The 21432-nt window shown below is 38.7% G+C and overlaps 1 protein-coding gene across 20 annotated transcripts in view; it reads left to right on the top strand.

The window, feature by feature from the left end:
- LOC125462070 (heparan sulfate glucosamine 3-O-sulfotransferase 1-like) overlaps positions 1–21432 on the top strand; it is a 123952-nt gene that overhangs the window by 58743 nt on the left and 43777 nt on the right. For 13 of the 20 annotated variants that reach the window (XM_048551571.2, XM_048551563.2, XM_048551562.2 and 10 more), the window contains one exon: positions 19962–20138. The exons of 6 other annotated variants lie outside the window; for them this stretch is intronic. The gene's annotated coding sequence lies outside the window, so the exon portion shown is untranslated. Of the gene's footprint in view, positions 1–15575; positions 15691–19961; positions 20139–21432 lie in introns of all 20 variants that reach the window. One more of the 20 variants, XM_048551572.2, reaches the window with a different exon arrangement.

Raw genomic sequence — 21432 nt, 5'->3', positions numbered from 1 at the left:
ATAAGTCTCCCATATTTATTGCATTTGCAATTTCTAATAAACTGTTAAATTGCAGCAGATCCCCAGGAGATGGTGCTACCTCAACTGTGGTCTACAAGCTTTAAGTTTATGTGGGAGTATGCTACCATCCAGCATGATTTTAAAAAACCTCCCCTGCCTGTGCACTCTAAATAAATTTGAATCACACAGTTGATTTGTACTTCATAACATAGAAGTATTGCCTTTTGGAAGAAAATGGCTCCCATTTATAGGTGCCCGTAGCTGAGTAAGATGAGAATTTTGCCTGTTCCATCCAGTGTGTTAGTTAGATGAAGGTGAAAACAATGAAGATATTATGGCAGAGATCAGGTAGAAACAATACTGATGGTGAGCCCACGGCAGAGTGCCTGCCTTTATTATTGTACTGCTCCCAAAATTCTGCTAGCAGACATTGTGACATATTCGTTTTATTGTCGAGTGTCATCAGCCACGACTGCTTTGTTAACTGTCAGCTCCGTAGTAAATACCATCCTTCTCTGCTCCCAAGGTTCTGCTCACCTTCCGGATCATCAAAGCAGCACTTTTAAGGGAAAACATATCTCCCAAAGAGACACAATCACTCACTTCATCTTGACCTAGACAGTCAATTTTGTCTAAGACCATGGAGAGATTTGATTGCAATGTGTGGCAATCTGATTAAAACCCACTATGTGTGCATAAAGAGCTGCATAAATATTGTTACAAATTGCTTCACCACAGATAAATACCAGGTACTTCTATTACTGCTACTTCTGTTTTATTAGATATGAATAAAATTGGAATCATAATTGTATCCCATTTGGTATGTAATAATTAGATTACAATTAGGTTCATGTGGGGAACTGAGCCACATCATTAAGGACCATAGGAAATTGGCACTGTCAGCCAGACCAAGCAATGAGACAGTGAGTCTTTCCTTGTGATATTTGGGACTGAGCTGCTGGACTCTGTTTGAACGCACTGGAACTTTTAACTTGCCTCTTAAATTCCATACATTAACTAGTTAATTTGAATTATGAGACGATGGAAGTAACTGAGTAAAAAGACTTAAACTTAATAAAAATATATTTACACACAAGTCAAAAATGATTGGCATATTAGGCTTTTCCAGTCATTTAGCAGTTTGTAAAATCAAATTACAATCAATATGTTATTTTACTCAAAGAATAAATTCACTGTAGGTGCAGAATGTTTTTTGAGTAGCCTTTCTTTATTCTTTTGTTGGTTAAGTGCATCACTGACTAAGCCAGGATTTATTGCCCAGTCCTAAGTGCCCAGAGGTCAATTAAGAATCAATCACATTGCTATAGGTCTGAAGTCACACATCGGTCAGACCAGGTAAGGACAGCAAATTTCCTTCTCTAAAAGACATTAGTGAACTAGATAATTTTTTTAATGATAATTGAGACATGTTGGCCATCAGGCATGAGGGGAGGCAATGGCCTAGCGGTATTATTGCTGGACTGTTAATCCAGAGACCCAGATAACCTTCTGGGGAACTGGGATCATATCCCACCATGGCAGATTCAATTAAAAAAACTGGAATTAAGAATCCAATGGTGACCATGAATCCATTGTCTATTGTCGGAAAAACCCACCTGGCTCACTAATGTCCTTTAGAGAAGGAAACTGCCATCCTTATCTGGTCTGGCCTACATGTGACTCCAGACCGACAGCAATGTGGTTGACTCCGATCTACCCTCCTGGAAATTAGGAATGGACAATAAATTCTGCCTCGCCATCCCATTAATGAATATAGTAACTATAGTTGGTGTTTTATTCCAGATTTTTTAAAATTCAAATTTCACCATCTGCCACGGTGGAGTTTGAATTCATTTTCCCAGAATATTAACTTGGGGTTCTGAATTATTATTCAGCTGACATTAGCATTATTCTACCACCTCCTCTGTTCTAACTGTGTATTGAGCATTTCTGCCCTGACAGGATTGTGTCACAGCTATTTAGAAAATAGAGCAATAGGAAAGAGGTACATTCACTAACTAACACCAGCAAGTATCAATGTGATAAATGACATTTTGTTGTATGAAATTTGTACTAAGGAAGCCAGCAACCTGTGAAAATGGCAATATTCAGGTTCATAGAGTTTGAGAGTAGCTACATCTGATTGCTCCAAAATATTAGTTGGAGACAAATCTGCCCAGGAACAAGGGTAGGGTTGTGACAAGGTTTTCAATAGGACACTCAGAGCAGCTCAAGGGTAACTGAACAGGTCATTCAAAGTAGTTAAATGGTAACAGGCGGTTAGTTTGGAGCAAATGAAGATGAAATTGGTTTGCCCTAAGGCACTTATCAGTTCAGTGGATCTGAAAAAAAGCTGTCTGCTAGAGAGCTGGCAGCTCAACATAAAAAGGGGCGGTGCAGTGGTTCAGAAGTTAACACTGTTGCCTCACAGTGCCAGGGACCTGGTTTTGATTCCACACTTGGCTAACTGTGCAAACTCCACACAGACATTCTCCCCTTGTCTACGTGGGTTTCCTCGCACAGTCCAAAGGTGTGCAGATTAAATAAGTTAGCCATGCCAAATTTCCCTGTACTGTCTTGGGATGTGCAGGCTAGATGGATTAGCCATGGGAAATGCAGGGTTACAGGGATAGGTTAAGGGAATGGGTTTGCATAGGATGCTGTTTGGAGGGTTTATGTGACTCAATGAGCTCAATGACCTGCTTCCACACTGTAGCCGTTCTTTAAAAATGCCTGTAAGCAATAGTCTGGTGCAGTTGAGTACAAGGAGTATCCAAGAATAGGTGTATTCTGCTCAAAACAGCTCAACAGCTAGAATTGTGCTAGTGGTTAAATGGCAGAGTGCAATCTTGTAAATCCAGTAGGGCACAGTGTCAGAATTGAGGAACTAGGAGGTGACCAGTCACTAAGGAATTTCACCATGGCATGGTCTTTGAGAGATTTCCTAAGCCAGATGCATGAAAGGTAAAAAATGGATCAAAATAGTCACAAATTTCACAAATTGGAATCTTATGCAAAGTTTAATGAGATTTGATGACTCTCAATATTATTCACATGTCAGGGTGTAAGTTGCTGAGAAATCTGTGGGATCTTTTTTGACCGCATTTGTCATTTGATTTGCTTAATGGAGTGTTTGATCACAGTTTGTTACCTATATTTGACTCGCGATAGTTCTGGATGGTAGAATATGAATTTGAAATATAATAGATTGCATGACAGTTCTAACTTTATATAGTAAATTTTATTATTGTTTGTTCAAAACTGCAGAACCTTGTGGTTTTATTTTCTTAGTAAATATCTGATCTCACATCTTTTCTATTTTTTTTTAAAAGTTACTTGATCCTAACCAGACTGTAACCCAAATTTAGCAGTTTGATTTGGGATCATAAACTTAATACTGATCAAGTTGTATCAGTCCTACAAGAGAATTACTGTGCCAAAAAGCAAGAAGAAACCTATCCCCCTTCAGTGCCCCAATAATTCCCCATGGCAGCATTAAGCAGCAGGTCTTGAGATCTGTAAAATGCAATTGCACAGCTTGTAAAACACCAGTGATAAGGCTGTTGCTGCTTCATGTGATTCTCGTCAATAGTCATTTATTATTGTGTGGAAGCCTCTACTAAGAACAGCTTTTTAGAGGTAAAGAGGCTAAAAGTGAATAATGGCTACTTAACCACTTGGTGTTGGAGAAGTGCACTACATCACATTGGCTATTTGCAACTGAAATTTGTGACTATTTTGATCCATTTTTTACCTTTCATTCAGTAGCAACAAATCTCAGGAGAAAGATTTCAACAGTAATATTTTTCTTCTGCCTTAGCTATTTTTTTCTCAAAAATGTAAGCAGAAAGTCAGATTCTCACAAATATTCTAGAAATACTCAGGATGACAGGCAATATCTGTGAAACAGTCATCAAGTTAGTCTTCTGTTTCATTATCTTTTATCAGGTGTTGCCAGCATTTTCTGTTTTTATTTCACATTTCCAATATCAACTGTATTTTAGTTTGGTTCCATAAAATGCCTTCTGGAAAATATGCCAGTATTCGTCATTCACATTCGTATGTGATTGATTGACTGATCACCACCAATACATTTAGCATTGGCCCCCTCATTTCCTGTTTATTTGACCATGTCTGTTACTGTTCCTCCTGCAATTTTTGTGAAATTGCAGCAAGTCTAATAAGATAATCTGAAACTTTAGCTGTGGCAAAAGTGTTAGCCATTTCCATCAACAGCATAGGAAATCCAATAGAAGGATGCCTGTGAAATTTCAAAGTTTCTGATTGGGAACTCCAGATTAATCGAACCCATGTACATTTGTCTTATGACCTTGCTGGTCAGAATTAGGTCAAACTGGAACTTAAGATTACAGGTAAGCCATCATACAACATTGAGATCTCCCTCTGAGTTATTGGGTCGTGTTGGCCTGGTGGTATCATTGCTGGACTGTTAACCCAGAGACCCAGACAACGTTCTGGGACTGCTTTCGAATCCTACCATGGCAGATGGTGGAATTTGAATTCAATAAATTTCTGGAAATAAGAGTCTAATGATGATCATGAATCCATTGTCAATCGTTGGGAAGAACTCCATGTGGTTCATTAATGACTCTTAGGAAAGAAAACTGCCATTCTTACCATGCCTACATGTGATTTTAGATCCACAGTAATGTGGTTGACTCTTAACTGCCCTCTGGCCAATTAGGGATGGGCATTAAATGCTACCTAGCCAGTGATGCCTTCATTCTCTAAATAAATAAAGGAGAGAAAAAGGAATGGACGTTCAAACCATGAAAGCCTTGCTAAAGCTGTGAAAAAAGAGTTAAAGGTGCTTTTAAATGAAGACAAAATTAAGCTTATCCTGCAAGTTGAAAGCTGTGATACAAAGTGAAAAGTAGACAATGCTAACAAGTGGGAGCCTTCACCGTCAAGTTTGTTGATTGTCTTAAAACACAAGGTGAAGATTTTGGAACAAATTGACAAGCAAGCATTCTCCCTTTTGACAAGGCCTGTATGAAAATTCCAGCCAGCAATCATCATGGGAACTTAGGCCAAGGTGAACAATACCTTTGTGCTGTATAACAGGATTAACAGATGAGGCAGATGCAGTACATCCTTCAACAAAGCAGCCCAAAGACCCATCAACTTACCTGCCTGTTTCTCTCACTGAAGCTATAAAGGCTGCAGAGATGCTCTGTGATTTTGCATTATCGCACAAAAACATGGAAAAGATGTTGAAATGCATTGTCAATATGGTGGACTGTATCACACACATTGAAAGGACAGCCCATCCGGCGTTGCCCTAGAGCCATGTTCGTGTGCTTATCAGTAATGTGTATTACCCTTAAATTGGCATACCTTTCAAGATGGTGATGAAGTAGGGCTCCTGAGTCAGACCTCATCCACTCTGACTGCTTTTCTTTCCTTTCTTTTAATTTTTGATCTTTCTTTTTCCTGCGTCATCTGCTTTCCTCACATCATCTCTGGGGCTCAAAAGGCAAAGGTGGTCGAGCTCGAGCAGGCCCATAGCAGATCATGAATGAGCCTACCTCAGCTGAGAGTGTTGGTAAAACTGGACCTGTGATGGCAGCAGCTGGAGCCCAGTGCAAGCCCAGGTGGCAGGAGTGGCAACTAGCGGCGAAGGGTGGCAGCAGTGGCAGGCAGCAATGAGTGGTGGGGCCAAAACCTGCTGTGCCTGGGTGGGTCCTAGCTCAGCGCGGGTGAAAGCATGTCCAGCGTGGAGGACAGTGAGCCCTCTTGAGGAAGCCCATCTTGGAGCATCTACCCGCCCATGGCTCAAGAAAGGACTATAATTTTTGACATTTTAACTTTATGTCTTATTGTTGTACTTTGATGCTAAGAAGACTGTAGTGCTGAATATTTTAACTTATTTCTTTATTTCTCTATTTCTGTAACTAAAATTTTGTATCTACAATGTGCTGTGTGTGGTGACATTTTACATTTTTCACTGTACTCTCGTATTCTGTGCTTAAGTACACATGACAATAAAATCTGAATCTAAATTTAAGTTGGGCTGATGACTCACAAGATATCATTATGTAAGAATAATGTTACCATCTAGTAACTAACAGGTAATAAAGCTATTTACAGTTTATCAAGATTGGGTTTATCATCTACTGGAGAGTTCATTTGGGCGTCATAAGACCATACCATACAAAATAGGAATAGGAGTAGACATTCAGCCCCTTCAGCCTGCTCTGCTGTTCAATAGGATCATGGCTGATCCAACATTGTTCACATCGACTTTCCTGCCTTTTCCTCATTACTCTTGATTTTCCTACTGATCAAGTATCTATCTGTCTCAGCCTTCACTATCCTTCCCCATATCATGTTAGCAGCTTAGTCAAGTACCAACATGATGTTTTGCTGGCAGTGAATCTACCCAAAGCTTCTCAGATCCATCATTATCATAAAAAAGTTTGCAAAGACCTGGAGCTAACTCCCAACATTTTTCATTGCCTTTCACTGTATAAGGTCAGGCCATCATAAGTGTGAACAAATGGAAAAGTAAAAACATATTTTTTGCATATTTACTACATCCCTGTTCCCATTTAGTTTTCTTTGACACAGAGTGTGCTTGCAGTCAAATCACATCACATAAAGGTCCACTTGACTAACTTGAAGCTTTGCTTACAAACAAATCTGTGGGCAGGCCCACGAAATTCAACTTATCATGATTTTACTCTATTTCTGTGAACCTTGGCAAAGGGATTCCACTTTGGATGCAAGAATCGGTTTGAATGCAAATTATTTCAGATCTGAAACTCATTTGTGTGCAAGTGAAGTCAATATCTCTTATGAACCACGACCATCAGGCAGCATTTTTAAATGTTATGTTGAAAAGTATTTATTGATGTATGTAAGTGTGATAAATTGGTGCAGTTTGATTAATATGGCTGAGAGTGAAATAACCAGTTAGAATAAACTTTTTTTAATCACATTGTCTATCCACAAATTGCGAGTAACCAAATTTTTATGTTATTGAAAATTACTTTAGAATTATGCAGAATCATTTGCTTGTTACATTGTTATATTGTATTAAGTTTCTTAGTAGATTCAAAAAAAATTAAATTCACTAGATTTTAAGCTTGCCCACTAATGTCCTTACATCCTCAAAAGGCTGAAGTTTAAAATTCTCCCTGAAGCTCAATAAATAGTACAAACACATTATGGTGATTTCTTCATTCTGGGACATGGCCAGTTTTGTAAACAAAGCAGACTTTTGGCAGTATAATTTTTAAAGCTACAGGGATAGGGTGGGTCTGGGTGCGGTGTTTTTTGATTAGATTAGATTCCCTACAGTGTGGAAACAGGCCCTTCGGCCCAACAAGTCCACACTGCCCTTTGAAGCATCCCACCCAGACCCATCCTCCTATAACCCACACACCCCTGAACATAATTTTAGCATGGCCGATCCACCTAGCCTGCACATCTTTGTACTGTGGGAGGAAACCAGAGCACCCGGAGGAAACCCACGCAGACATGGGGAGAATATGCAAATTCCACACAGACAGTCACCTGAGGCTGGAATCGAACCCGGGACCCTGGTGCTGTGAGGCTGCAGTGCTAACCACTGAGCCACCATGCTGCCCCTGGAGTCCATGATCTCAAGGCTCGGTGTGCACTTGATGGGCCGAATGGCCTGCTTCCACTGTGTAGGAATCCTATGGATTCAAAATTAGTGCCAAACATTGGAGAAACTTGATCTGTGAGGGAGATGATGATGTCATGATAATGTCAGTAATCCAAAGGCTAGATCAATGCACCATGAGCATAGGTTCAAATCCCAGCGATGGTCTCTGGTGGAATTTAAATTCAGTTGATGAATCTAGAATATAAAACATGTCTCAGTGATTGTGACTATGACAACTTATGTCAATTTTCATAAAAATCCCATTTGGTTCACAATGTCCTTTAGGGGAAGGAAATCTGCCATCCATAATGCACATCAAAATGGTGGCATCTTAACTACCTTCTGGAATAACAGAGTATGGGTAGTTAGTACTGGGTAACAAATGATCATCTTACCAATGATACCCATGTCTCATCAAAGAATATTTTAAAAATTAATTACAACAGATGTAATTCGCACTTAAAATTCTGCAGTTTTGATGTAATGTAGAAAAATGTTGGACAAACTGTCGAAGGAAGTGCTCATTTAAGAAAAAAATAAGAAATGTCTTCTGTCAGAGGATAGTGAATCTAAGGAATGTTTTGCTCCAGAGGGTTGCAGAAGATGGATTGTTAAGAATATTTAAGACCAAGGTCAACAGACTTTTGATTGGAAAGGGAATGTCAGGTTAAGGGAAAACGCAGGAAAGCAGACGTAAGGAGAGTCACATCAGCTGTGATCTCATCCAATGATGGAGCAAACTTGATGGGCCAAATAACCTATCTCTATTCCTACATATTATGGTCTTGTGGCAAATTACACAAATAACACCAAATGTAAACAAATGCAAACTTCAACCTTTATGTGCACTGCAGAAATGAACAAGTGCCTACTTTCTGTTGTCTTTGTTCAACCTTCTGCATTTTGGTTTGCATTTATTACCCACTGCAGTAATTAACAATATTTTCTCTTTCTCCAGAGGTATTTTCTACATTCTTTGGCAAACTAAGCAATTTCTTTCTGACAATTAGTTCTGAAAACTGATCTCAATAAAGCATCTTCAGATATTTCAGTACCCTTTCATTTTGTAATTTTGCAAAATACAATTATTTGGTGTTACGTAAGATGCACATAGCCATCTTTCTCTTGATTTTTGATTCACTTTAATATGCTATTTTATTACAAAATAACATTTCTCAACATATTATCTCAGAGCAGAAATCTTCTACAGAATAGCCTTCTCAGTACTAGGCAGTGCATTCTGCATTTAAGAGGAAGATGCTGCATTTCTTCCTTATTGTAATAATTTCAGCAATTCTAAATTCATTTGCTATGTATATATTTATTCTTTTATTGCTATCAAATCTTGAACAAATGTTCAGATTTTTGCAGACCTCTGAGAATTAAACAGAGTGAATGTCATGTGTTGAATTGTAGAGTGCCTTGAAATCATGTCAGATTTCCATATGCCTCTGATGACAGACTGAGGACAATGCTTGTATTGACTGGGCCATCAGATATGTCTTATTGGCATCAGTATCAAAACACTGTCATCACCCAAAGGAGGACATTGTGAAAGATCTTTTCATATTGCTGTCAGACTCTGGAAAACCCAAAGGCAAATTTTCTTTTCTCTGACCAAAGTTTAAATTGTATTGTCTGCAATTTTTCAAGGAATAGATAGTGGGACACATATAATTTGTTCAGCACATTTGTCAAGCTGAATGATAGCATTTCTATTATTTTTCAAAAAGGTGTTGTTATAGGGGACGTGGTCAGCTCTGACAATGCCACATTATTGCCACCTCTGGTTATCATGAAAAGGTCTTTATTTTTTAAGCGACAGAGCGCACTGTATACGAATCAAACACATACAATGGAATGGGAACCCTGTGCAGACTGAACTAGATAAAGTTTGAGAGGCTGACTTCACTGAAGGAGTGAATTAAGCATGTCCTTTAATAAGAAATTTCATCATTTTTATTCATTTGTGGGACGTGGGCATCGCTGACTGGCCAGCATTTATTGCCCATTCCTAGCTGCCCTTGAGAAGGTGGTGGTGAGCTGTCTTTTTGAACCGCTGCAGTTCTCCTGCTGTGGGTTGACCCACAATGCTATTAGGGAGAGAATTCCAGGTTTTTGACCCAGTGACAGTGAAGGAATGGCGATATATTTCCAAGTCAGAATGGTGAGTGGCTTGCAGAGGAAATTGGAGGTGATGGTGTTCCCATATATCTGCTGCCTTGTAGTTCTAGATTGAAGTGGTCGTGGGTTTGAAAGGTGCTGTCTGAGGATCTTTCGTGAATTTCTGTAGTGCATCTTGTAGATAGTACACACTGCTGCTACTGAGCGTCAGTGGTGGAGAGAGTGGATGTTTGTGGATGTAGTGCCAATCAAGTGGGCTGCTTTGTCCTGGATGGTGTCAAGCTTCTTGAGTTTTGTTGGAGCTGCACTCGTGCATTTTCTAATACATGTTCATTATTTCTAATGCAAATACACTGACTCAATTAATTCAATCATTGAATTGCTACAGTGTGAAATCAGACAATTCAGCCCATCAAGTTCACACTAGTCTCCAAAGAGCCCCCAGACCCACCACTCTATCCCCATAACTCCACATTTACCATGGCAAATCCACCAAGCCTGCACATCCCTGGACACTATGGAAAATTTAGCACGGCCAATCCACCTAACCCACATATCTTTGGACTGTAGGAGGAAAATGGAGCACCCAGAGGAAACCCACACAGACACATGAAGAACATGCAAACTCCACCCAAACTGTTGCCTGAAGGTGGAATCAAACCTGGATTCCTGGTACTCTGAGGCAGCAGTGCTAACCACTGAGCCACTACGCCATCCACTTTCCCACTCTGTTTCCACTTTCAACAACGGTTTCTGTTCTCCCTGTCTTCTCCATATTGTAGGTGAAAACCATGCTGGGACCGGTCTTCATTATTCTCTGAGCTACCTACACATATCCTTCTTGGAATGATGTAAAAAGAAAATTCAAAAGTGAAATGATAATCTGACTATTAATATTCTCTGTGCATCAGGGGGACTGAACATTCGCTGAATACATCATAATCATTCAGTTAATTCCATTATTATGTAAATGACAGTTATTACCTCTAATCAGAGTATGGATTAAATTCAGTGTCAGACAGGGTAATTAAAAATGTATCGTCAGCATATATCTTTAACAAATGCATTTTCATACATCTTTAACAATAAGTATAGATTGAACAATGCTGTAGAAATATGTTGATTTGTATGGGCAGCCTTTGGAATATTTTCTTTTTATAACATGCTTTTTTTAGTATTAGTAAGACGAGCAATTAGAATAAATGTTTTCCTCAGAATTAAAATCTAATCTCAGCAAAAACAAGAGTTGGACTAATCACTTACGTTAAAACGAAAATTTGCATTTACATAATGCCTTTTACTTCCTCAGGATGTCCAGAGAAAATGAATTATATTGAAAATATCACTACTGTTGCTATGTTAAAAAAATGCAAGCATCAGTCTGCTATCAGAGAGAAACTGCAAACAATAAAGGTGATAAATGCTCAAATAATATTCTTCAGTTGTGCTGTGGATAGTGATTGTTGCTCAGGAAGGAGAATTATTCTTTAAGTAGTGTTGTGACATCTGTTACATTGATTTGAACAGGTAGATGGGGACACTGTTTAACATTTTATATGAAAAATGGCTTTGAATAGCATTGGAATTTGATTGGGGACAATTGTGGATTGAAATGACAAAATTCTCTCTTGGACATCATGAGTTTAATCTTAGGTTTGTGACTTACTGGGAATGGGAAGTGTCCGATTGCGCCTGGGAAACCTGGTAATCACTGCAACATGTTTGTCAGTGGGTTTTTCAGCCCAGCCACTGAGTTACAACAGCATAAGACTTCCCTGCTTTCTGGATGATTAGCAACGGTCGGTATAATAGCCAATTGCATGACCTAATGTCACCTCTAATATTTAATGGCACAGCCCAAACAGGCAATTGAAGGACTTTGGATTTGGAGTTCGGAGGCAAAGACCCAAAGTGGGACAATGGAGTAAAGATGGCCAATTAGAAATTCTGCAAGAGTCCTCAGGGTAATTTAATTTGTTCAGTGATGCCTCTCTGGATGACCTGCTTAGGGTCTCCAATGGCTGAAGAGGCTGGTTGGAGACTACAAGAAGGCATTATTTGGGTTAGTGTGTAACGCCAGCTTCAGGGGTGTAATGCCATGCTCATGGATATAAAGCAGGAAGCAGTTCAATGATGTAAGCAAGTTGGGAAATGTGAACACAGTGAAAGATTCACATGAATATATACTTCTCTCAATTTGCCTCTTCAAACCTACTCCAGGAGTTCACCAAATCATCATATAGATGCACCCATCCCATTATGTTCTTCGATAACAAAGTGTGAAGCTGGATGAACACAGCAGGCCAAGCAACATCTCAGGAGCACAAAAGCTGACGTTTCGGGCCTAGACCCTTCATCAGAGAGCTCTCATAGTCGCCTAATGTCATATTCCTTGATTCATCCATCTAAAATCTGCCATTACTCTCATTGATGAATTTCTTCATACCTCCTTCATAAAGGAAGTCAGCAAACACATTAGAGAGGAACAGATACTGGAATTGGCTTTTTAGTCATTTTACCATAACAAGTGAAAAGGAGAAGATGCTGGAAATTACTAAATGAGTATCATTCCTGGCCATCAGAATTGAGAAGATGAGAGTCTCTCAGCGATCTTGTAACAGAATTAAATATCAGCTCTAACACGTTGTAGTTATTCATGTTGAATTAATACCTACTGCAAGTGAAATATGATCCTGTTCATAATGTTCACTTGAAATGTTGCCACCTTTACTGTTCAAATTCATGTCTTCCATCCTCTTCTGGGTCTACAGTTATCTTGCAGGAAATGATCCAGAGAAATGATGCTTAGAGGAGGTCATTCACTTTGAAGATACTCTATAAGAGCCCTTGTATAGACTGTGTCCCAGCTCCGACATACACTACACCAGGGGGCCATCAGTAGCCAATGCACTCGTCATTCTCCAATGTCTGGGTTTGCCCCTACACTAGTGAAGGTGGAAAAGTCCCTGGTGGTGCCCTGACAGATCTCAACACATGGAGGCCACTGGCTAAGGGCAAGTGAGCAATTAGAGCAGGAATTTTCTTTTTTGACAACAAAGCCAAAGGCTTGCTCTACATTGAGGATTTAGGATACATTAGTACGAAGCATTGTATTTGTGCAAAGACATGCACATGGATGAGTTAAATATTGTAGGAATGTTAAACTTCAGTATTATCTATGACCCTTATAAATATTAATATTTAACATCACTTGCCAATCTGGCCATTCTTGTAGTTGTATGATGACGAATGGGAAGGCAAGAACTGATGGCGAGAAATGAAAAGGCTGTGAAAAGGTCTCTTGGGTGAAGGGTTGTTTTGTGTGAGTGACTTTGGAGTGCAATGTGACTTTTCCATGTGGTTGTTAGCTGGATGCTCTAGTGGAACCTGAATACATTTTCTAATTATGTGGGAAGCAGGACAATAGTGTGCACTCATGAGGCACATTGCCCACAGCATTAATGACTTCTCCCCACTCTTTCACTCCCATCATGTCTCTTTCCTCCTCCTTGGAATCATCCAGTCACGTTACTCAGCACCTTCTCACTCTGCAGGCTCAAACCTTGCTGCGGCATTTTGTCATTTAGATCCAAGTACCATATGCCTATCTGGAGACTCTGTTGAAAGGGGGCACTCAGATCTGTCCAGGCATCTGAAGCCCACTTTAAGCATGCACATGCCTTGACCACCAGCGATCTGGTGGACATTTACTGCATCACTCCTGGAACTGATTCCTCAGCTTCCCAAAAGGTGTTATTAGACCTGTTTTAAATGGAAATTGTGGTTTCTGAACTGCCATCCAGCAGTGCTAATTTTAAGCAAGAATACATCAGGGAGACTAGACTGTTGCAGGAAGAAATCACCATAGTAACTGCCAGGGCAACTTGCACAGGAGTGTAGAATGATCTTATGGTTGTATACCAGCAGCAGAATAATGGAGTGGAAGCCTCTACTGTTGATGAATACTCCTGAGTGTTCCATAGTTATCTGAATAGCCAAATGTATGCTATCAACAGAGCCCTGTGGCAGTGGGAAGCCATTTAGAGCTACAAACTTGAGCATCAACTCAAGCACCAACTCATTCTGGCCAATTTCATATAACTGCCAGTCCTGACAATGGAACCATCAGTTCTTTGCCTTACGCATTGATATGCTGGTGACTGAGATGCTATACATGACCCTGGAAGAACCCTGGAAGGACTCAGAGGCAACAAAGTTGAAGGAAATGGTATCTTTAACAACCAGTATGCAGCTGCCAGCAGTTCTTTATCCTGTAGGTCGCAAATGTTTCCCATCATCTGATGAAACATCACAAACTTTCAGAAAGACTTGTGTTCCAACATTGTTGAAGAAACCTATCCTCCACATGTGGTACCTCTGTGCTGGATATTGCTTCTTGCTGCATTAGACAACTGACGTCATTTTAGAGCTGCATGACATTGAGCAGCAGATTTTGCTGCTGGTCATCGTCGTTCTCATCTAGAGTGAGAGTTAAATGCAGGAGTTGGCTTCCCAACGTATTCATGTCTTTCCTGGAATTCACCCCTTATTTGTACCCAAACCCTCACGCTCACCCCAATTCACTGTGATGATTGTGTGGAAAAGTGTTAATTGAATGCAGAGAATTGTGACTGGGTACAGTGGCATGGTAGAGAGGTAGGCAAACAAAGCAAGGGAGCACACAATAAATGGGAGGGCATTGAGAGGGGTAGAGGAAGTGAGAGACCTTGGACTACATGTCCTAATGTCCTTGACAGTAGCAGGAGAGTGTGGTAAAGAAGGCATGTGGCCTGCTTTCCTTCATTGGGTGAGGTATTGAACAGAGATCTAGTGCTGGAACTAGATAAGAAACTGGTTAGGCCACAAGTGGCTTGTAATTATATTCACCACATTACAGGAAGAACATAGCCTACAGAGAGTTCAGAGGAATGTTGCCAGAGTTTGAGAACTGCAGGTGTATGGAAAGATTGGACAGGCTAAAGTTGACTTCTTTAAAACAGAGGAGCCTGAAGGGTGACTGAATGAAGATCACAAAGTAATAAGGAACTTGCATAGACTGGACAAGAAAGACCTGTTTCCCCTAAGGGAAGAGATAAATTGGCAGGAGAACAGATTTTAAGATGAATGGTAGGAGAATTCGAGGGAGTGTGAGGTAAAGCTTTTACACTGAGGGTCGTGGGTATCTGCAATTCACTGCCATTTTTGGTGGCTGCCACGGAAACCCTCAACGTATTCGAAAGAACATAGATTTGCACCTGAAGTGCTGTAACCTGCAAGGATCTGGGTCAGGCGCACATCAGTGGGATTAGAAAAAGTAGCTAGTTTATTCGTGGCACATAGACACAATGGGCTGAATGGTCTCTTTCCACGCTGTAATTTTTCTATGCTTCGAAGTTTTATGCATGGTGAAATTTGATTGGTGGATAGCAACAGCCTAGGGCCAAGTACTGAATTTGCAGGGATGAATCAGTCTTTTACAATATTTGCTCACAGGATACATGCTGGCATTTATTTCTCATCAGTCGTTACCCTGACAGTGTTTTCTTCTTGAACTACTGTAGACCATTTGGTGATGATATTCACACAATAGGGTTAAGTAGGAAATTTCAAGCCATCAACTTAATAACAATGAAAGAACAATAGTTTTTGTCCAAGTCAGGATAGTATTGGGCTCAGAAAAGAATGATGCCTGTTATACTCTAGCTAAAACTCAATGGTAAATTCCTTTCCAAAGAATATATTTATGCGACTAATCTACAGACAAAATCACTTTCATATTTTGTGTGGTCATCTTTAGGAATTGGGGAAGATTTATACAGACAGGGAAGTTGGAGATCGTGGCATTATGCTAGCATCACTGTACTTGTTATCCAGAAGGTTCACTATGGCAAATGGGGAAATTTGAATTCCACGTAAGTCTGGACCATAGTTGACAGTGTCGAACCTTTATTTATGTCTTCTGGGCAGGAAGTCAACCATCTTTCCCTGGTCTGGTCTTCATGTGACTCCAGATCCATAGCAATGAGTTTGATTCTTAATTACACAATTAGGGTTATACCTAGTCTATGATGGGATTAATTGCACATGGTTTGGAAAGAAGTGGTTACGGTCAGTCAAGTGGTATTTTTGCATTCTCTGACAATGACAAACTGTTACTTTTGGAGTTCTAAATAAGGCAACCTACAATAAAAGAAAATGATAGAATCTGTTCAAAATAGTGATTAGCAACTGCCGACTAAAAGCTTTGCCTCCAAATAATTCAAAAAACATCATATCATATTTAAACATTAATGCCTAATTTATCGTCTTTCCTTTTATACCATTATTACAGAATGAGAATTAAGTACTAGCTCTTCTCTCAAACTAAGGCCTTGTGCTAAATTAGTATTCGTATATTAACTAAACATTCACACGCCAACATTTACATATCATTTATTTAGCCTGCACCAAATAAGTTGATTTGTTTGGTTAGCCCCTTGATAGAGTTAATAAAATGTTTGCCAATTGTGTAACTTTTTCTCTGTCTGCTACCATAAACTAACAGCATACAGCAATGAACAAATGATGGCCACTTATAATGGGAGGAGGCTTTCAATTACATTTTATGAGAGGCTTAAAGCATACCGCTCAGTGTGAATAATGCACTTCCTGTAATGACTAAAGTACATTTATGACACTTGAATGTTTTATAAGCATACGATTTTTTTTTGCTGAATAGATTTGCCTGAATTATACAATTTATCGGTTCAAATGAGAAGTTGCAATCTCTAAAACATGAATGCTAAAATATTCAGTAATAGGAAGTCAAAGGTCTTTTAGGAATGTTAAAGAAGGAAAAAGGAAAAAAATTGCAGATGCTGGAAATGTGAAACAGAAGCAGAAATTGCCAGAGAAACTCAGCAGATCTGGAAGCATGTGCGAAGAGAAAGCAGAGTTAATGCTTAGGTCCAGTGACTCTTCTTCAGAACGGCCTTTCAGTTCTGGGGAAGGGTCACTGCACTGAAACATTAGCTCTACAGATGCTACCAGATCTGCTGAATTTCTCCAGAAATTTCTGCTTTTCTTTAAACAATGTTGAGAAGGAGCAGTGCTGTCTCAAGCGATAAACAAAGGTGAATAAAGATCTACTATTGATCAATTAATTATTTTCTTTGAATATTATTGATGTTTTTCCAAAGCTCATTTGACATCAATATTACTTTAAATTCAGGAAGTTAAATAGTAATTGAAGTTAGGCAGCAGACATTGCATTAACAGTATAAGTGAATCACTTCAATTGCAAGATGGGAACAACTGGTATTTATGCATCTCATTTCATGTAATAAAACTTGTCAAGTTACTTCAGAGTTATTATAAAATACAATACGATGCTGTACTATATTAGATAACATTAGTTCAGTTAAGAGATTAAGGAGTCCTGCAAAGGATGAAAGTGAGACAGAAAAGCAAAGATGGATAGGGAGAGAATCCCAGAGCTCAGTATCTGTACAGCTGATAGCACAGATGCTAGTAGTGGAATTATGAAAATCTGAGATGTTAGTAATGCTGGCATTAGAGGAGTGCGGATATGTTCAAGGGCTGTTGGGCTAAGGAAATTACTGAGATAGGAAGGGGATAAATTGAAGAGATAAGGTTGCCAATTTAAAATTGTTGCTAGTGACTTTGGGAGGCAATGTATGTAGCACTAAGCAAATGGATGACTGGAACTAGGCATAAATTAGAACATAAGCAGCAGAATATTGGATGACCTCATACTTATGGAACATTGGATATGGGAGACTGGCCAGATGTGTTTTAGAGAAGGCAGAACTAGAGGCAACAAGGACAGGGATCAGGGTTTATTTACTTATACAGTATTGAAAAATAAATGTTTAATTCATGGAATTAATAAAATAACTGTAGAAAATAAATTATTGTGTTGGCGAAGATGCAGGCATAATAGCAAGTCAAGAATAATTTGTTCCTTGATTTCTCCCAACTGTAACTGTAAACTGTCCAAATTAAAACTAAATGCCCTTTAAAAATGTTAAAGCCTTTGTAATTAAGTAAATAAAACTACACAAAGCCAATTCAGCATTTGCACTTTTATTGAAGCAGCACTGTAGTTCTTTTGTGATTAGTCTTACTTTCCTTTCATAAATCTTTAAGACTCTGAAACTACACAATTAGAGAAAAGGTACAAACCAATATTTTTAACATGTGTATCCCACATACAAGTATCCCACAGGATGATTTTATAGCCAAATTTCTTACTAATCCAACGTGCCAATTCAAAATGTGCTGATAAGTTATTTACAGACTCAGAGTAATCTAAAATTAATGTACAAATCAATATGATGGTTTCCTAAGAATTCTCACATTGTCTTAAGAAGGAAAGCTCTGCAACAATAGAAAGCAAAAAATCTAAGAGTGCAGTCATACAATCTAAATCACATTTGCACCGATGTTTGTGCTTCCCTCATTAGAGTATCAAATTACCGCTTGAAAGATTTTCAGGATTTGGATTCCACTATTTGCCTGGTTTATTATCTGCAAAGAGAAGCGTTTCCTGATAATAGCCTGGAATTTGCCTTTTACACGTTTGTACCGATATCACTCTTCGAATACGATATTTTTGATCTTTTGTCCTTGTATGAAATTTTAGATTAAATTGTTTCAAAGGTGATGCCAGCATAATTCAATTGCTTGCACTGCTACCTCTTACAAAAGAGTACATGGGTTTGACAGCTATTCCAAAGACTAGAGCAACAAATCAGAATGATGATGAACAGAGGACTTGAGAGGGGGCCAAGATGGATTATCCATCACATAAACTTAATACAACATGGATAATTCAGTTTAAGCATTTTGCAAGGATACATAATTCACCACAAGCATTTCCTCACCCCGTCTCCCCAAGTTAAAGGTAAAGGATTACTTCTCTTGATACTATTTTGAAGCACCAATGAGTTCTCCGAAGTATCTCAGACAATATTTTATTCATCAGCCACCGCCACTATAACAGATCATACAGCTATTATTGCATTGTTATATGTAGAAGCTTCCTGTGCATAAATTGGCTGCTATATTTAAGAAAATGAATGTCACAAGGATATTCTAAATGGAAAATTGAACATATTATTAGAATGGTGTCCTTTCACTGCGCACAGAGTAAAGTATTAGTTGAACAGAACATTTAAGAGCCATAGGGGAGCGAAGCATTCTGATTCAAGATAACAGGGTTCCAAGCTGTCCGTGAAGGAGATCCAGCAAGAACGTGATGGGTCAAGTGGCATCATAATGGGCTGTAACCATTCTATATTTCTGAGCTGCAGCTCATCTGGCCAATCCCTGACAGAGAGCTACAGGATCAGAGGTCAAGCCTTAGGCTTCCTGTTGAAAAATGTCTGTCTTCAAAAGTTTAATTAAGAAGCAGACAAGTCTCACTTTCTAACCAGCTACTCATATTTACAGATATTCCAGTTGAGATAAGAATATGCACATATTATCAGAAAAAGCTAGAATTATTTGTAGATAAAGCAATTTTACTACATCACCAGTATTGACTTGAATGTTTTTCTATTTTTAAAATTATGCAGAAATTTGAATATTGCTGTCAGATTGATTCTATTTGCTCATATTTTACATTTACATGACAGCAATTACACAGTAAAGCATTCATCGACTTGTTTTAGCATAGAATCATAGAATATCCACAGTGAGGCAGTAGGCCTTTCATCCCAATGAGTCGACATGGACCCTCGCTAGTGCATCCCACCCAGATCTACCCCCTACCCTATCCCTGTGACCTTGCATGTTCCATGACTAATCTACTTATCCTGCACATCCCTGGTCACTGTAGGAAATTTAGCATGGCCAATCCACCTAACCTGCACATATTTGGACTTTATGGAAGACAAGAAAAGATTGAAATGATAAACTGTCACTCCATTCAACAACTCTAATGCCAACACTTGGAGCAATTCATTACTTTGTGAATTTGAAACTCAGCTAAGCATTCATAATGAAATTGTTTTGAATAATGGTTGGAATGACATTTGGCCCAGAAAGAATACAGTAAGGGAATTTTTTTTTCAAAATTTCTAAAAGATCTGTGGAATCTATAATTATTCTGTCAAAATATTTGGAAAAGTCTTTTAAATGATTGCATTGATTTTAAAAGGACAAACTGTAATTTTCTTAGATAATAAACAATACTGGTCCATTGGAATTGTGAAGCTTAGCCTGGAAGCGGTACCCAATAGGAGGAAAGTTAAGACCAAATATCATGTGGCTTGGAAACAAAGAAGAGTGCATACAGAAATGACAGACGCATGTAGAGGCACAGAAGGATAAAGGCAATCAGATGCAGACAGAAAAGGTAAGTATAAAGAGACAAAGATAAACACTAAGAATTCTAAAAGGAGAAGAAGCAAATCACCTGCAGCAAAGTGGTCAGTTTTTCTGTTAAGTAGCTGTGACTGTGTGACCTAGCTAAAAATATTTGAAAACTGGGAATGTTTGTGAATAACTCAGTGACACTATAGAGCTGGCTGCTTTCCAGGGCTGACCAAACTGTTACCTTGTGTGTTATTGTTTGATTGGATAAACCAGAATGCTGGAAAGCCATACCATCAGGAGTATTGTGATACATAAAGAGAGGGTGCCCATAAACATGTGCCTTTCTGATTATGATTATTCTCATGACACACAAAAGAGACAATGTCCTCACCTATTCTACATGAATAAAGAACTGCATATCTTTCAAATGCCATATTTGCGTGAAATCACATGAATGCTTGTTTATTGATTCTACTGTTTAAAGTCAAATTTATCTTTTAATTTGAAGTACCATTTGCCTGTTAACTCATGTAATTTGTATTTGTTCTGCTAATATGATAGCTAGAAAATGTGGGATTTTGTTGATAATTTCTTACCTTATGGGTTATTCAAATAAATGTGATTATACTGGTTTCAGTTTCCCCACAAGGGTCATAGTTCACTATAAGCAATTGCTGCTTTGCTGAATCCACATGTGGGTTTGAAATTCAGCCGAGTAGGCTGAATAAGGTTCAAGTTTACAGCTGTATAAACAAATCCTCCAGAGCTGAATACTTTAAATTCTTTGTCATTGAAAGAGGTTTATCAAGCTCTAAAACAGAAGGAAAAATGTCTGAGCTGTCAATCAATGAAAAGATTAGCTCAAAAGGGGCAATTGGCTCAGTCAGATTTTAACACTAATATTGTTCACTGAAGAAGAGCACTTTATCCATTGCATAAGTTACTCAGGCATCTGAAATCTTTTGGACTTTCACATTCTGGTCACTTAAAAAGCCTCTTGCCTGTTAAAAACAAACCCTTGTCATCACTAACTGCTTTCAAAACATATTCACTTAGGTACAGCATTACGTTATGATACATAATTGTGTCAGCACTTTTTTGAGTGTACCAGTCAAAAGATTCCTGATTCCACATTAGGGTTTCCTATGTTTCATGACAGCTCTAAACTGTCAAGAACTATATTAGTTTTTAAAGCCATTCAGCTGGACAGCTCCATCAAAATTGAGGGGAGTCTAAAATTCCCACCCTTACAATGGACAAGTTTTTAAATACTATCTAGAAATATCATTTCTATCCTGCATAGCATCCTTTATATTCTGTAAATTTCCATTTCA

This window comes from Stegostoma tigrinum, chromosome 20, assembly GCF_030684315.1.
Source record: "Stegostoma tigrinum isolate sSteTig4 chromosome 20, sSteTig4.hap1, whole genome shotgun sequence".
NCBI lineage: Eukaryota > Metazoa > Chordata > Chondrichthyes > Orectolobiformes > Stegostomatidae > Stegostoma > Stegostoma tigrinum.
Note: the sequence above shows the minus strand (reverse complement) of the source record. Positions and strands in the feature narration are given on the sequence as shown.